At 37.1% G+C, this 14,356-nt stretch overlaps 1 protein-coding gene across 1 annotated transcript in view; it reads left to right on the top strand.

Annotated features, from left to right (window-relative positions):
• KCNH1 (potassium voltage-gated channel subfamily H member 1) overlaps positions 1–14,356 on the top strand; it is a 364,126-nt gene that overhangs the window by 108,921 nt on the left and 240,849 nt on the right. The window lies entirely within an intron of this gene.

Genomic DNA, 14,356 nt, shown 5'->3' with positions numbered 1-14,356 from the left:
TGTTAATTAAATAAAAAATGAATAAATTTAAAAATTTTTTAAAAAATCAGAATTCTGGAGTTGAAAAGTGTAATAACTGAGATAAAAAATTCACTGGAGCTGGGGGCACCTGGCTGGCTCAGTCAGAAAGAGTGTAGGACTCTCAATCCCGGAGTTCTGAGTCCAAGCCCCACGTTGGGTGTAAAGATGACTTTAAAAAATAAGCTTAGATTGTAGATGGCAGAAGAAACATTAAGTGAATTCGAAGATAGGTCAAGAGAAATGATCTAATCTGAACAGAGAGAACAGAGTGAAAAAGATGAAAAATGGATGTGGCAAAAGACAAAGTGAAAATCATGATAGCTGCAAGAGAAAATTACTCGATGGGCTTATGGATGCAGTTAAAGGCTGACTTCTCATCTGAAACAATGGAGGCCAGAGAACAATGAAATGACCCATTCGAAGCTCTAAACTGAAAAACAAAAACAAAATTCTGTTCGACCAAATTCCACCAAGAATCCTGTATCCATCAAAACTGTCCTTCGCAAATGAAAGTAAAATAAAGATGTTCCCAATAAACAAGACGGGGAGAATTGGTTGCTAGCAGACAAGCTTTTCAAGACATACTAAATGAAGTCCTTCACAATGAAAGGAAATGACATTAGATTTAACTTGAACCCTCAGGAAGAAAAGAAGGGCATCAGAAATGGCAAATCTGTGTATTAAAAAACTTTTAAATATACCTTCTTATCATTTCTTCTCTTAACTTCCTTAAAAGAAAAGATTACATAAAGCAATAACTATAATCCTGTATTATTGAGTGTGTAACATATATAGATGTGATATGACAATAATAACACAAACTCTTTTAAAAATAGGGGAAGAGGGAACACATCAAACAGAGAACACTTTATCTCTGGGACTAGTCGTATTCTGATAACAAAGACAGATGATACAAAAAAAGAGAACAATAGACCAATATCTTAGGAACATAGACACAAAACTTTTCTTAACACAATATTAGCAAACCAAACCTGGCAACATATAAAAAGATTTATTCACCATGAGAAAATGGGATTTATCCCTGGAATGCATGGTTGTTTTAACATCCCAAAATTAATTATTATAATATGCCATATTAATAGAATAAAGGCAAAGACCACACAATCATCTTTAATGCAGAAAAAGCATTAATAAAAGCCCAACACCCATTCATGATAAAAACTCCCAACAGAACAGGAATAGAAAGGAGCTCCCTCAACCTGATAAAAAGCATCTATGAAATACAGCTAACATCATAATGGTAAAAAACTGGATGTTTTATCCCTAAGATTCGGAAGAAGAAAACAAAGGAAAGAGGGAGGAAGGAAAAAAGAAAGGGAAGAAGGAGTTAAAGGCATTCAAATCGCAGAGAAAGAAGTAAAGTTGTCTTTATAAGCAGATGAAATGATTTTTTATATAGGATATTCCATGGAGTCTACAAATGGCCAGAACTAATAAGGAAATTTAACAAGATAACAGACTACAAGATCAGTGCAAAAAACTCAATTCTATTTTCTATTCCCAGAGAAAAAACACCCCAAAAAATGAAATTAAGAAAAAGATTTTATTTACAATAGCATCAAAAAGTATAAAAGTTGGAGGACTGATACTAACTGATTTCAAAACTTACTATAATGTCACAATAATCAAGAAAGTATGGAATTAGCACAAGGATAAACCTATAAATCAGAACAGAATTGGGAATCTAGAAATGTTTCCATTTATGATCTGCTGACTTTCTACAAAGGTACTAAAACAGTTCAGTGGGGGGAAAGGATAGTGTTTTCCACAGGTGGTGCCAAGACAATTAAGTATCTTTATCCCTTCCTCACATCATACACCAAAATTAACTCAAAATCAATCATAGATCTAAATGTAAAAGCTAAAACTATAAAAGTTCTAGAAGAAAGCATAGGAGAAAATCCTAGTCACCTTGGGTTAGGCAAAGAATTCTTAGATACAATACCAAAAGTGCAATACAATGAAGGAAAAAATGGATAAATTTAACTTTATTAAAATTAAAAACATTTGTGTTTCAAAACATACCATTAAGAAAGTGAAAATATAAGCCACAGACTGGGAGAAAATATTTGCAGATCATATAACCAATAAAATATTTGTATCCAGAATATATGAAGAACTCTTAAAATTTGGTATTAGCTAAACCATCCAATTAAAAATGGGCAAAAGAACCTCCTCAGGCCCTAGAGAACCTCTCCACCTTGGAAACCCTGCCTGAAATCCCCAGGTTGTGGAGGTGACCTCTTCCAGATCACATTTTATGCCTACCCTTCTCCCCTTCTCAAAGAAGAGCCTCAGCCCCAGCCTAGAAGACAGAGGCAAAGTAGTAAGAGTTGCTGTTTACATAGTTAGCACTATGTGCCAAACACTTGACCTGTGTGGTCAGCTGAATAATGGCCCCAAAGATATCCCTGTCCTAATCCCTGGAACCTATGAATGTGACCTTATGTAGCAAAAGGAGCTTTGCAGATATGATGGAATTAAAGATATTGAGATGGGGGAATTATCCTGGATTGTCCGGGGGAGTCCCTAAATGTGATCACGCTCGCTCTTATAAGAGGAGGCAGAGGGAGATGGGATGACAGAAGGGGAGAAAGCACGGTGATGACAGAAGCAGGGACTGGAGTGGTATGATGTGAAATGAAAGGAGGAGCCATGAGCCAAGGAATGGGGTGACCACTAGAAGCTGAAAAATCAAGGGATCAGATTCTCCCCTGGAGCCTCCAGAAGGAACCAGCCCTGCCATCACCTAGACTGTAGAGCAGGGAGACTGATTTCAGGCTTCTGACCTCCAGAGTGTAAAAGAATAAATCTGTGTTGTTTAAAGCTTCACCCCTCAAAATGGGCAAAAGATTTAAATAGACTTTTCACCACTACAAATGGCTATTAAGCATGACTAAAGATCCTTTTTTTTGGTCCTGTGATTTAATTTCTTTGTTTTTTTAATTTAAAAATTTTTTTGCATTTGACTAAAGATTCTTAACATCATTAATCATTATGGAAATACATATTAAAACCAAAGTGAGATATGTCTATTTACCCATCATAATAAAAAAGACAATATCAGATATTGATGACAGTGTGATGAAACTGGAACTCTCATACATAGCTGGTAAGGAATATAAAATGCTGGAGCCATTTTAGAAAATAGTTCAGCAGCGGTGCCTGCTTAGTCAGCAGAGTGTACAACTCTTGGTTTTGGCTCAGATCATGATCTCAGGGTTGTGGGATCAAAGTCCATGTCAGGCTCCGTGCTCAGCCGAGAGTCTGCTTGAGATTCTCTCTCTCCCTCTCCCTTCGCCACTCCGCCTGTGTGTTCTCTCTCTCTCTCAAATAAATAAATAAGTCTTTTAAAAAATTAGGGTTGAAACTCGACCATTCTCTAACACCATACACAAAGATAAACTCAAAATGGGTGAAAGACCTCAATGTGAGACAGGAATCCATCAAAATCCTAGAGGAGAACATAGGCAGTAACCTCTTCGACATCAGCAACTTCTTTCAAGATACATCTCCAAAAGCTAGTGAAACAAAAGCAAAAATGAACTTTTGGGACTTCATCAAGATAAAAAGCTTCTGCACAGCAAAGGAAACAGTCAACAAAACAAAGAGGCAACCCACAGAATGGGAGAAGATATTTGCAAATGACACTACAGATAAAGGGCTGGTATCCAAGATCTATAAAGAACTTCTCAAACTCAACACCCAAAAAACAAATAATCAAGTCAAAAAATGGGCAGAAGACATGAACAGAAACGTCTCAAAAGAAGACATACAAATGGCCAACAGACACATGAAAAAATGTTCATCATCATTAGCCATCAGGGAAATCCAAATCAAAACCACATTGAGATACCACCTTACACCAGTTAGAATGGCAAAAATGGACAGGGAAAGAAACAACAAATGTTGGAGAGGTTGTGGAGAAAGGGGAACTCTCTTACCCTGTTGGTGGGAATGCAAGTTGGTACAGCCACTTTGGAAAACAGTGTGGAGGTGCCTCAAAAAATTAAAAATAGAGCTACCCTATAACCCAGCAATTGCACTACTGGGTATTTACCCCAAAGACACGGATGTAGTGAAAAGGAGGGCCATATGCACCCCAGTGTTCATAGCAGCAATGTCCGCAATAGCCAAACTGTGGAAAGAGCCGAGATGCCCTTCAACAGATGAATGGATAAAGAAGATGGGGTCCATATATACATGGAATATTACTCAGCCATCAGAAAGGATGAATACCCAACTTTTACATCAACATGGGTGGGACTGGAGGAGATTATGCTAAGTGAAATAATTCAAGCAGAGAAAGTCAATTATCAAATGGTTTCACTTATTTGTGGAACATAAGGAATAGCATGGAGGACATTAGGAGAAGGAAGGGAAAAAATGAAGGGAGGGAAATCGGAGGGAGAGACGAACCAGGAGAGACTATGGACTCTGAGAAACAAACAAGGTTTTAGAGGGGATTGGGGGTGGGGGGATGGGTTAGCCCGGTGATGGGTATTAAGGAGGGCGTGTACTGCATGGAGCACTGGGTGTTACATGAAAACAATGGATCGTGCATCACTACATCAAAAACTAATGATGTATTGTATGGTGACTAACATAACATAATACAATTTTAAAAAAATTAGGTGGACAATTTCTAAAAGGTTAAACATATATTTCCGACACAACTGAGAAATTTCATTCTAGGTATCTATCTATGGTATGTGAAAGTGTATGTCCACACAATAACACGTGTGCAAATGTTCACAATAGCATTTTTCATAACTGAAAACCTGGAAACCACCCAGATGTCCAACTGGTGAGTGAATATATTTTTGGAGGCTATTGGAAATGTACTAACGCTGGATTGTGGTGATGGTTGCCCAGCCTTACAAATGTACTGGTAATTGTTGAAATGCACACTTAACTCCAAATGGTGCTGATTTCTTGGGAGAGTGTGGTGAGACCGACAAACTCATGCTTCAAAAATTGTTATGAACCTTTAGGAAAATAATGCAGCAATAGATGGTATGAAAAAATAGAATAATGTAAATGTTTGGATTTCACTCACTCTTAAAAATGTTTATTTGGAAATAATTCAAAGGAAGAAAAAAAAATCTCATGTGTGTAGAGTCTTCCTTGCAGCATTCTCTCTAAAGATGTAATGCTGGAGACAACCCAGTAGTCTCATAATAGTGAAATGGTTAATACATCATTTAGATGAAATATGTTTTCATTTAAAATCAGCTATGACTGGGCACCTGGGTGGCTCAGTCGTTAAGCATCTGCCTTCAGCTCAGGTCATGATCCCAGGGTCCTGTGATTGAGCCCCGCATTGGGCTCCCTGCTCGGCGGGAAGCCTGTTTCTCCCTCTCCCATTCCCCCTGCTTGTGTTCCTGCTCTTGCTATGTCTCTCTCTGTCAAATTAATAAATAAAATCTTTAAAAAAATAAATAAAACCAGGTATGACTGACATGAACTGATATGTATAGTATTCTCATAATCAAAGAAAATAGTCCTTAAAATTACATGTTTGCTATAATTAAATTGTATAAAATTATGTATACTGGGCCCACGCTGGAAGGGAATATTAACTGTGTGTAGTTGACTCTTTTTACCTTTTTAAAAATTCCATCACTTCTGCTATAAAATTGTCAAAATAAGACAAATATGGCACTAGGAGGAAAAAAAGTAGTGACAAGCGACATTGGAGGTATTTAAATTTGAATAGAAAAGAAGAGATGGATGGATGGATAGGACTTTTGTTGTATAGATTCAGTTGGTATGATTTGGTGGTTGGTTTGGATATGGCGTTGGGAGAGAAAAGAGTTTCTGTGGCCAGTGAATTTCTGTCTTTCTCAGAAGATGATGATTCCATTAATAGAAAAAGAAAATAGATCTAGGGGCCACAGGCGGAGGCAGCAATCCCATTTTTTGTTATGTTACTGAGCATGAACCTGAGATAAAGGTATTCACTTAATCCTATTTCCCTTTTGGATGTGGAGTTTCAAGTGCCACTATGATTTCCAGGTTGAGATGTCCAAAGGTCAGAATGAAACGGGTATATAGAAGTTTGGAGAGAAGTTGGACTAAAAGGATAGAGGTGGAGACCATATGCATCTGCGTGCTAGAGCTAGAGAAAGTCATGAAAGTTGATGGTTGGGCCTCCCTGTGACGTGTGAGAGCACATGCCGTCGATGATGGGTGCCTGGTGTGAAGGAGTAGAGCACTAAGCAGATAGGAGGCAGACAGATGGTGTAACTGTTCTTACGAGACCTTTGGCAGTGACCAGAAGGAAAGAGATGAGACAAAACTCAAGTCATAGCAAGATTGTAGAAAGGATTTGTTACAGAGGTCTTCCTGAAGATTTTAGGGTGAAATTTTCTTTTGCTTGAAGAACCACCTAGACTCTTCACCACTATGAATGCACGTCAGCCTCTCTTTGACTTTAATGCAATTGCCCAGCAGATACAGACCTTCCCCAATGAAGCAGACACAATTTCGTGGTGTTCTGCAACTGAAATGATTGTTGCCGTAATGATAATTTTCTACCGCAGTGAGAAAAGAATTTTAAAAATCAATTTCTCATTTTACTGACTCTGACAATGACTGTCTTCATCAGAAAACAAACTAGCTTGCCAGTTTTGACAGCTTTCTTGTTAAAAGCAGGGTTTTTTTTATCTTTCCACCCAGTGTATAAATAAGTCTTTTAAGAACGTAAATGTAGGGCAGCTGAAAATCATTAAAGAGATGGAGGGGTTTCCAAATGAGGACCAACGAAAAGATCACAACTCCTTAGTCTGAAATTACAAAGGTGGAGCCGGACAGAATTGGAATCTAAATTGACAGAAGCAGCAAGGAAACACAACCTGGTCTGTACTTCTCAGACACCAAAATGAGAGACAGCCTTCTGGACGATACCTACCTACCTCATGGGCTCATTGCTAGTATTAAGAGATACTGTATATAAAAATGCTTTGTAATCCATCAAGCACTATTCAAATATATGATGTTATTATTAGAACTCAGTGGGTGGTGTTTTGGAAAAATAGAAGGAAAAAAAACCCTGCTTTGGTAGTTGGGTAGGGAGCATGAACCAATAGAATATAAATAGAATGCCTACATAAGGTCACAGGCATTTGCACCTGAGTGGATTTTTAAGGCCCAGGGGGTCTTTTCTGTACATTCCCTTGACCCTGAAGTTGAACAACCATATGCTCCTTATCACATCTGTTTGTTAATGGCCCAATCATGGATTGGATGGACACTAAACCCACCATTTCCCTCAGTATATAGCATTTTTAAACTCTTTTAAGTGATAAAATATTATATACTAGAAAATAAATATAAAATATATAAATATTTAGCAACTTGCTCTCCAAAAGAAAAATATCCTGATTTGTAGAGCTTACAAATTTCTATGGTACAAATACTTCCTCCATAGCCAATTTCAGGCTACCAACATGAGGTCACTGAATGTCACTTGGAAGAGATGCACAGTAGCATATCATTATATGATATTTTCACCATCCTGACACAATAAAAGTAAATGACCTTGAGAGCATGGATAATGGTAAAGTAGAATAAAATAGAAAGTAATGTGTTTTGAGTATTTGCTTTTAATATAATTCATTTAATTTTAAGTTTGTATAATTTCATTTTTAATAATAGTTGTGTTTAAGAACTAGCTCTCAAAATTCCTAAAAATTTAATAATTGCTCACTTGAGCTGGTGTAAGCAGTTTCAAGTACACAATATTCTGAATAACTTATGGGTCATAGATCATAAAATATTTAGACCTATTAGATGATAAAAATACTATATATCAAAACTTGTAGGATGATGCTAAGTTATTGCTTAGCTGGCAATTTAAAATATTAAATGGTTGTATTAGTAAATAGGAAAGATTAAAAAATAATAAGGTAAGAACTCAAGATAGTAAAAAACAACTGAATAAATCTTTAAAATATAGAAGGAAGATAATAAAGATGAATGCAGTTTCAAAGCACTGTGGTCTGAGAATATGCAGGGAATAATCTCAATCTTTTGGTATTGGTTGAGACCTGATTTGTGACCCAGTATGTGGTCTATTCTGCAAAAAGTTCCATGTGCGCTTGAGAAGAATGAGTATTCTGTTGTTTTAGGGTGGAATGTTCTGTATATATCTATGGATCTCACTCTGGTCCGGTGTGTCATTCAAAGCTCTTGTTTCTTTGTTGATTTTCTGCTTAGATGATCTGTCTATTGCTGAGAGTGGAGTGTTGAGGTCTCCTACTATTAACGTATTGTTATCAATATATCTCTTTATTTTGGTTAACAGTTGGCTTATGTAGTTGACTGTTCCCACGTTGGGGGCATAGATATTTACAATTGTTAGATCCTCTTGTTAGATAGACCCTTTAAGAATAATATAGTGTCCTTCTATATCTCTAACTACAGTCTTTAGCTTAAAATATAATTTGTCTGACAGGAGAATTGCTACCCCAGCTTTCTTTTGAGGTCTGTTGGCATGAGAAATGGTTCTCCATCCCTTCACTTTCAGTTGGTGCCAAAAACCATAAGATACCTTAGAATAAACCTAACCAAAGAGGTGAGGATCTATACTCTAGAAACTACAGAATACTTATGAAAGAAATTGAAGAAGACACAAAAAGATAGAAAAACATTCCATACTCATGGATTGGAAGAATAAACATTGTTAAAATGGCTATGCTGCCCAGAGCAATCTATACTTTCAACGCCATCCTGATCAAAATACCAAGGGCATTTTTCAAAGTGCTGGAACAAACAATGCTAAAATTTGTATGGAACCAGAAAAGATCCCGAATTGCAAGGAAATGTTGAAAAAGAAAAACAAAGCTGGGGGCATCATGTTGCATGATTTCAAGCTATATTACAAAGCTGTGATCACCAAGACAGCATGGTACTGGCACAGAAGCAGATACATAGATCAATGGAACAGAATAGAGAGCCCAGATATGGACCCTCAATGATATGGTCAACTAATCTTCAACAAAGCAGGAAAGAATATCCAGTGGAAAAAGGACAGTCTCTTCAATAAATGGTGCTGGGAAAACTGGACAGCTATATACAGAAGAATGAAACTCGACCATTCTTTTACACCATACACAAAGATAAATTCTAAATGGATGAAAGGCCTCCATGTGGATTCCTATCAAAATCCTAGAGGAGGACATAGGCAGTAACCTTTTTGACATTGGCCACAGCAACTTCTTTCAAGACAGGTCCCCAAAGACAAGGGAAACAAAAGCGAAAATGAACGTTTGGGACTTCATCAAGATAAAAAACTTCTGTACAGCAAAGGAAACAGTCAACAAAACAGACAACCCACAGAATGAGAGAAGATATTTGCAAATGACACTACAGATAAAGGGCTGATATCCAAGATCTATAAAGAACTTCTCAAATTCAACACCCAAAAAACAAATAATCAAGTCAAAAAATGGGCAGAAGACATGAACAGACACGTCTCAAAAGAAGACATACAAATGGCCAACAGACACATGAAAAAATGTTCATCATCATTAGCCATCAGGGAAATCCAAATCAAAACCACATTGAGATACCACCTTACACCAGTTAGAATGGCAAAAATGGACAGGGAAAGAAACAACAAATGTTGGAGAGGTTGTGGAGAAAGGGGAACCCTCTTACACTGTTGGTGGGAATGCAAGTTGGTACAGCCACTTTGGAAAACAGTGTGGAGGTGCCTCAAAAAAAAAAAATTAAAAATAGAGCTACCCTGTGACCCAGCAATTGCACTATTGGGTATTTACCCCAAAGATACAGATGTAGTGAAAAGAAGGGCCATATGCACCCCAATGTTCACAGCAGCAATGTCTACAATAGCCAAACTGTGGAAAGAGCCGAGATGCCCTTCAACAGACGAATGGATAAAGAAGATGGGGTCCATATATACATGGAATATTACTCAGCCATCAGAAAGGATGAATACCCAACTTTTGCATCAACATGGTTGGAACTGGAGGAGATTATGCTAAGTGAAATAATTCAAGTAGAGAAAGTCAATTATCAAATGGTTTCACTTATTTGTGGAACATAAGGAATAGCATGGAGGACATTTGGAGAAGGAAGGGAAAAATGAAGAGGGAGAAATCAGAGAGGGAGATGAACCAGGAGAGACTATGGACTCTGGGAAACATACTGAGGGTTTGGGAGGGGAGGGGGGTGGAGGGATGGGTTAACCTGGTGACAGGTATTAAGGAGGGCACGTATTGCATGGAGCACTGGGTGTTATACGCAAACAATGAATCATGGAACACTACATCAAAAACTAATGATGTACTGTATGGTGACTAACAGCATAATAAAAAAATAAAAAAGAAAAAGAAAAAAATAAAGATGAAAGCAGAAATATTAAAAAAATACAAAGGCAAAATCATCAGTGTCAAAATTTGGTTCTTTGAAGAGACACACAGAATTGACAAAACTTTGCTGAGATTAATCCAGAAAATCAGAGAAGACACAAACGAAACAGCAAAAATAAGGCATGTCTACAGATCTAACAGAAATTGAGAGAAGAGTAAGGGAAACTTAAGGACTTATAGCAACATGTTTGAAAACTTGGATAAAATAATGAAATTCTGGGGGGGACTTAAAATTGACCCAATAAAAAAATATAGAAAACTTGAATTCTCTTATAATCATTAATAATTGAAGTGTAGTATTTAATAAACTTCTAATAAAGAAAACATTAACACCAGGTGATCTTATAGATTAATCCTACCAAATTTTCAAGATAGATATCATGATAGTCTTATATAAAGTTGTCCAGAGAATGGAAAGAGGAAGATTACTCCTAATTCATTCTGTAAAGCCAGTAAATTCACAATACCAAAGCACACAAGGATGGTATCGGAAAGATAATTACAGGTCAAACTTATTCATGAATATGGATGCAAAATTCATAACCAAACAAAGTAAATAGAGTGTTGTACTATACAGAAAGTTATGTCATAACTAATTTGGTTTGTTTTAAGAATGCATAGGAAGTTTATGGGACACCTGGGTGGCTCAGTCGGTTAAGCGTCTGCCATTGGCCTGGATCGTGATCTCAGGGTCTTGGGATGGAGTCCCGCATTGGGCTCCCTGCTGGAGCCTGCTTCTCCCGCTGCTCTCCACCTGCTTGTGCGTGCTCTCTCTCTCTCTCCCTCATAAATAAATAAAGTCTAAAAAAAAAAAGTGCTTAGGATGTTTAATATTAGAAAATTTATAAATTTGATTTATTTACATGAACAGATAAACAGAGATAACCAATATAATTATCTTAAAGTTAAAGAAATGGCAATTTATTAGAAGCTAGTACCCATTTATGGTAATGTCCTTAATCTGGCAAAGAATGTTTACTAAAAACCTCTGAAAATAATCATTCTAACGGAGATATTTTAGAAGCATTTTCCTTAAAATCACGAATAAGACTGATGATGCTCACGATCACAGCATCAAATCAGCATGGTACTGGAAATCCTTACCAGCATGACAAGAAAAAAAAAAAAGAAATAAAAAGTGTAAGGATTTGGAGGGACAAAAGAAGAAAAATTAAGTGGAAGATATCCTCTAACAGATATCAAGACTTTCTTTATAACAACATAGTGACTGGGACAGTGTCATTTGATACAGGAAAGACAAATTAATGGAACCAAATAGATGGAGGCCCATACATATGGGAATCTGGTAATGAAAAAAGGTGTCATTGCATGCACTGGGGAAATAAGTGGTTCTTGGATATTTGATTATTTGTATGGGTAAGATGATATTGGTTCTCTTCCTTATACCACATGTAAACTCCAGATAAATTGTTGACTTAAATGTGAAACACAAAACTGTAAAACTTTTAGAAGAGAATCTAGAAAAATCCCTATGTCCTTTGATAGCAAAGTGTTTCTTAAAGCAGTTGCCAAAAAGGCTAACCATAAAAGTTTGATGTGTTTGGCCATATTAAGAATTTTGTTTGTTTTTAAAATTTTATTTTATTTTATTTCAATTAATTAACATAGTATATTATTAGTTTCAGAGGTAGAGTTCAGTGATTCATCAGTCTTATATAATACCCAGTGCTCAATACATCATGTGCCCTCCTTAAAGCCCATCACCCAGTTACCCCATCCCTCCCCCTCCTCCCCTCCAGCAGCCCTCAGTTTGTTTCCTATAGTTAAGAGTCTCTTATAAGTGTTTGCCTCCTTCTCCGATTCTATCTTATTTTATTTTTCCCTTCCTTCCCCTATGATCCTGTTTTGTTTCTTAAATTCCACATATGAGTGAAATCATATGATAATTTTCTTTCTCTGATTGACTTATTCCACTTAGCATAATACCCTCTAGTTCCATCCACATCATTGTAAATGGTAAGATTTCAATTTTTTGATGGCTGAGTAATATTCCATTGTATATATATATACCACATCTTCTTTATCCATTCATCTGTCAATGGACATCTGGGCTCTTTCCATCATGGACATTGCTGCTATAAACACTGGGGTGCAGGTGCCCCTTTGGATCACTATGTTTGTATCCTTTGGGTAAATATCAGTGCGATTGCTGGGTCGTAGGGTTAAAATTAAGAATTTTTGTTAGGCAAAGACAGCATGAGGAAAATGAAAAGACAGCTTATTAGTTGAGAGGAGATATTTCTAAAACTTATAATCATTAAAGTATAAGTGCCCAGAATGTATATTTTTAAAAATTCAGCAAAGCAGTAAGAAAAAAGTAAAATACCCAGCTAAATTAATAGGAAAGACACATGAATAGGCATTATGCAGAAGAGGAAACAAATGGTCAACAACATAGGAAGTGATGCTCTGCCTCATTTGCAACAAGAGAAATAGAAATAAAACTACAAGAAGATGCTCTCACTCAGTAGGTCATGAAATTTGAGTTTTACAACATCAAGTGGCAATAATGTGATGGGACAGTATAAAATCCAGCAGTCTTACTCCTAGAATCTGAGAATCCCTAGAATCTCGTGCAAAGATGTGTTAAGGGACATGTTCAAGAATGTTCATAGCAGCATCGTTTCTAAGACTAAAAACCTGGAGACAGCCCACATCTCCATCAATGGAAAAATAAAGATATTGTGGTACAGTTACCTAATGGGATGTCCTTAGGTGGTAAAATGAATAAACTTCAGTTACTTGCAGTAACATGCCTGAATCTTAAAAGTATAGTGTTTGGCAAAATCAAGTAAAAACTCAGGAGGAATGCATAAGGTGTATTTATTATGTTTCTAAAGCTCAAGAACAGGCAAAACTAAGTAACATATTATTTAGGGCTTTATATACACGTTAAAGTGGAGAGAGAGTCCAAATTATTGACCAGAACCCAAACAAGATGCACCTGTTTTCTTGGGACCTTAGCGTTGCTGGCCTCTTGTTTTCCCAGCCTGTCTTCTGCAGGAGGGGCCTGTCGCACTGTTACTCAGGCAACCCTGTTCGGTGGAGTTGCCCTGCACCCCTGTGGCGGGGGATGGGCTCAGTGGGAATCAGTTTTTGGGGCTTTTGTTCTCTGGCGGCTTTCCCTGGCGGCTTTCCACGTCTCTTCACAGACATATAGACCAATGGAACAGATATGGACCCTCAACTCTATGGTCAAATAATCTTTGACAAAGCAGGAAAAAACATGCAATGGAAAAAAGAGTCTCTTCAATAAATGGTGCTGGGAAAATTGGACAGCCACATGCAGAAGAATGAAACTCGACCATTCTCTAACACCATTCACAAAGATAAACTCAAAGTGGATGAAAGACCTCCATGTGAGACAGGAATCCATCAAAATCCTAGAAGAGAACATAGGCAGTCACCTCTTTGACATCGCCCACAGCAACTTCTTTCAAGATACATCTCCAGAAGCTAGTGAAACAAAAGCAAAAATGAACTTTTGGGACTTCATCAAGATAAAAAGCTTCTGCACAGCAAAGGAAACAGTCAACAAAACAAAGAGGCAACCCACAGAATGGGAGAAGATATTTGCAAATGACACTACAGATAAAGGGCTGGTATCCAAGATCTATAAAGAACTTCTCAAACTCAACCCCCCAAAAACAAATAATCAAGTCAAAAAGTGGGCAGAAGATATGAAAAGACACTTCTCTGAAGAAGACACACAAATGGCTAACAGACACATGAAAAAATGTTCATCATCATTAGCCATCAGGGAAATCCAAATCAAAACCACATTGAGATACCACCTTAACACCAGTTAGAATGGCAGAAATGGACAGGGAAAGAAACAACAAATGTTGGAGAGGTTGTGGAGAAAGCGGAACCCTCTTGCACTGTTGGTGGGAATG

Source organism: Mirounga leonina, unplaced genomic scaffold (genome assembly GCF_011800145.1).
Source record: "Mirounga leonina isolate KUSES-001 unplaced genomic scaffold, KU_Mleo_1.0 Mir_154, whole genome shotgun sequence".
Taxonomy (NCBI): domain Eukaryota; kingdom Metazoa; phylum Chordata; class Mammalia; order Carnivora; family Phocidae; genus Mirounga; species Mirounga leonina.
The sequence above is the reverse complement of the archived record's forward strand: the minus strand, read 5'-3'. Positions and strand labels throughout refer to the sequence as shown.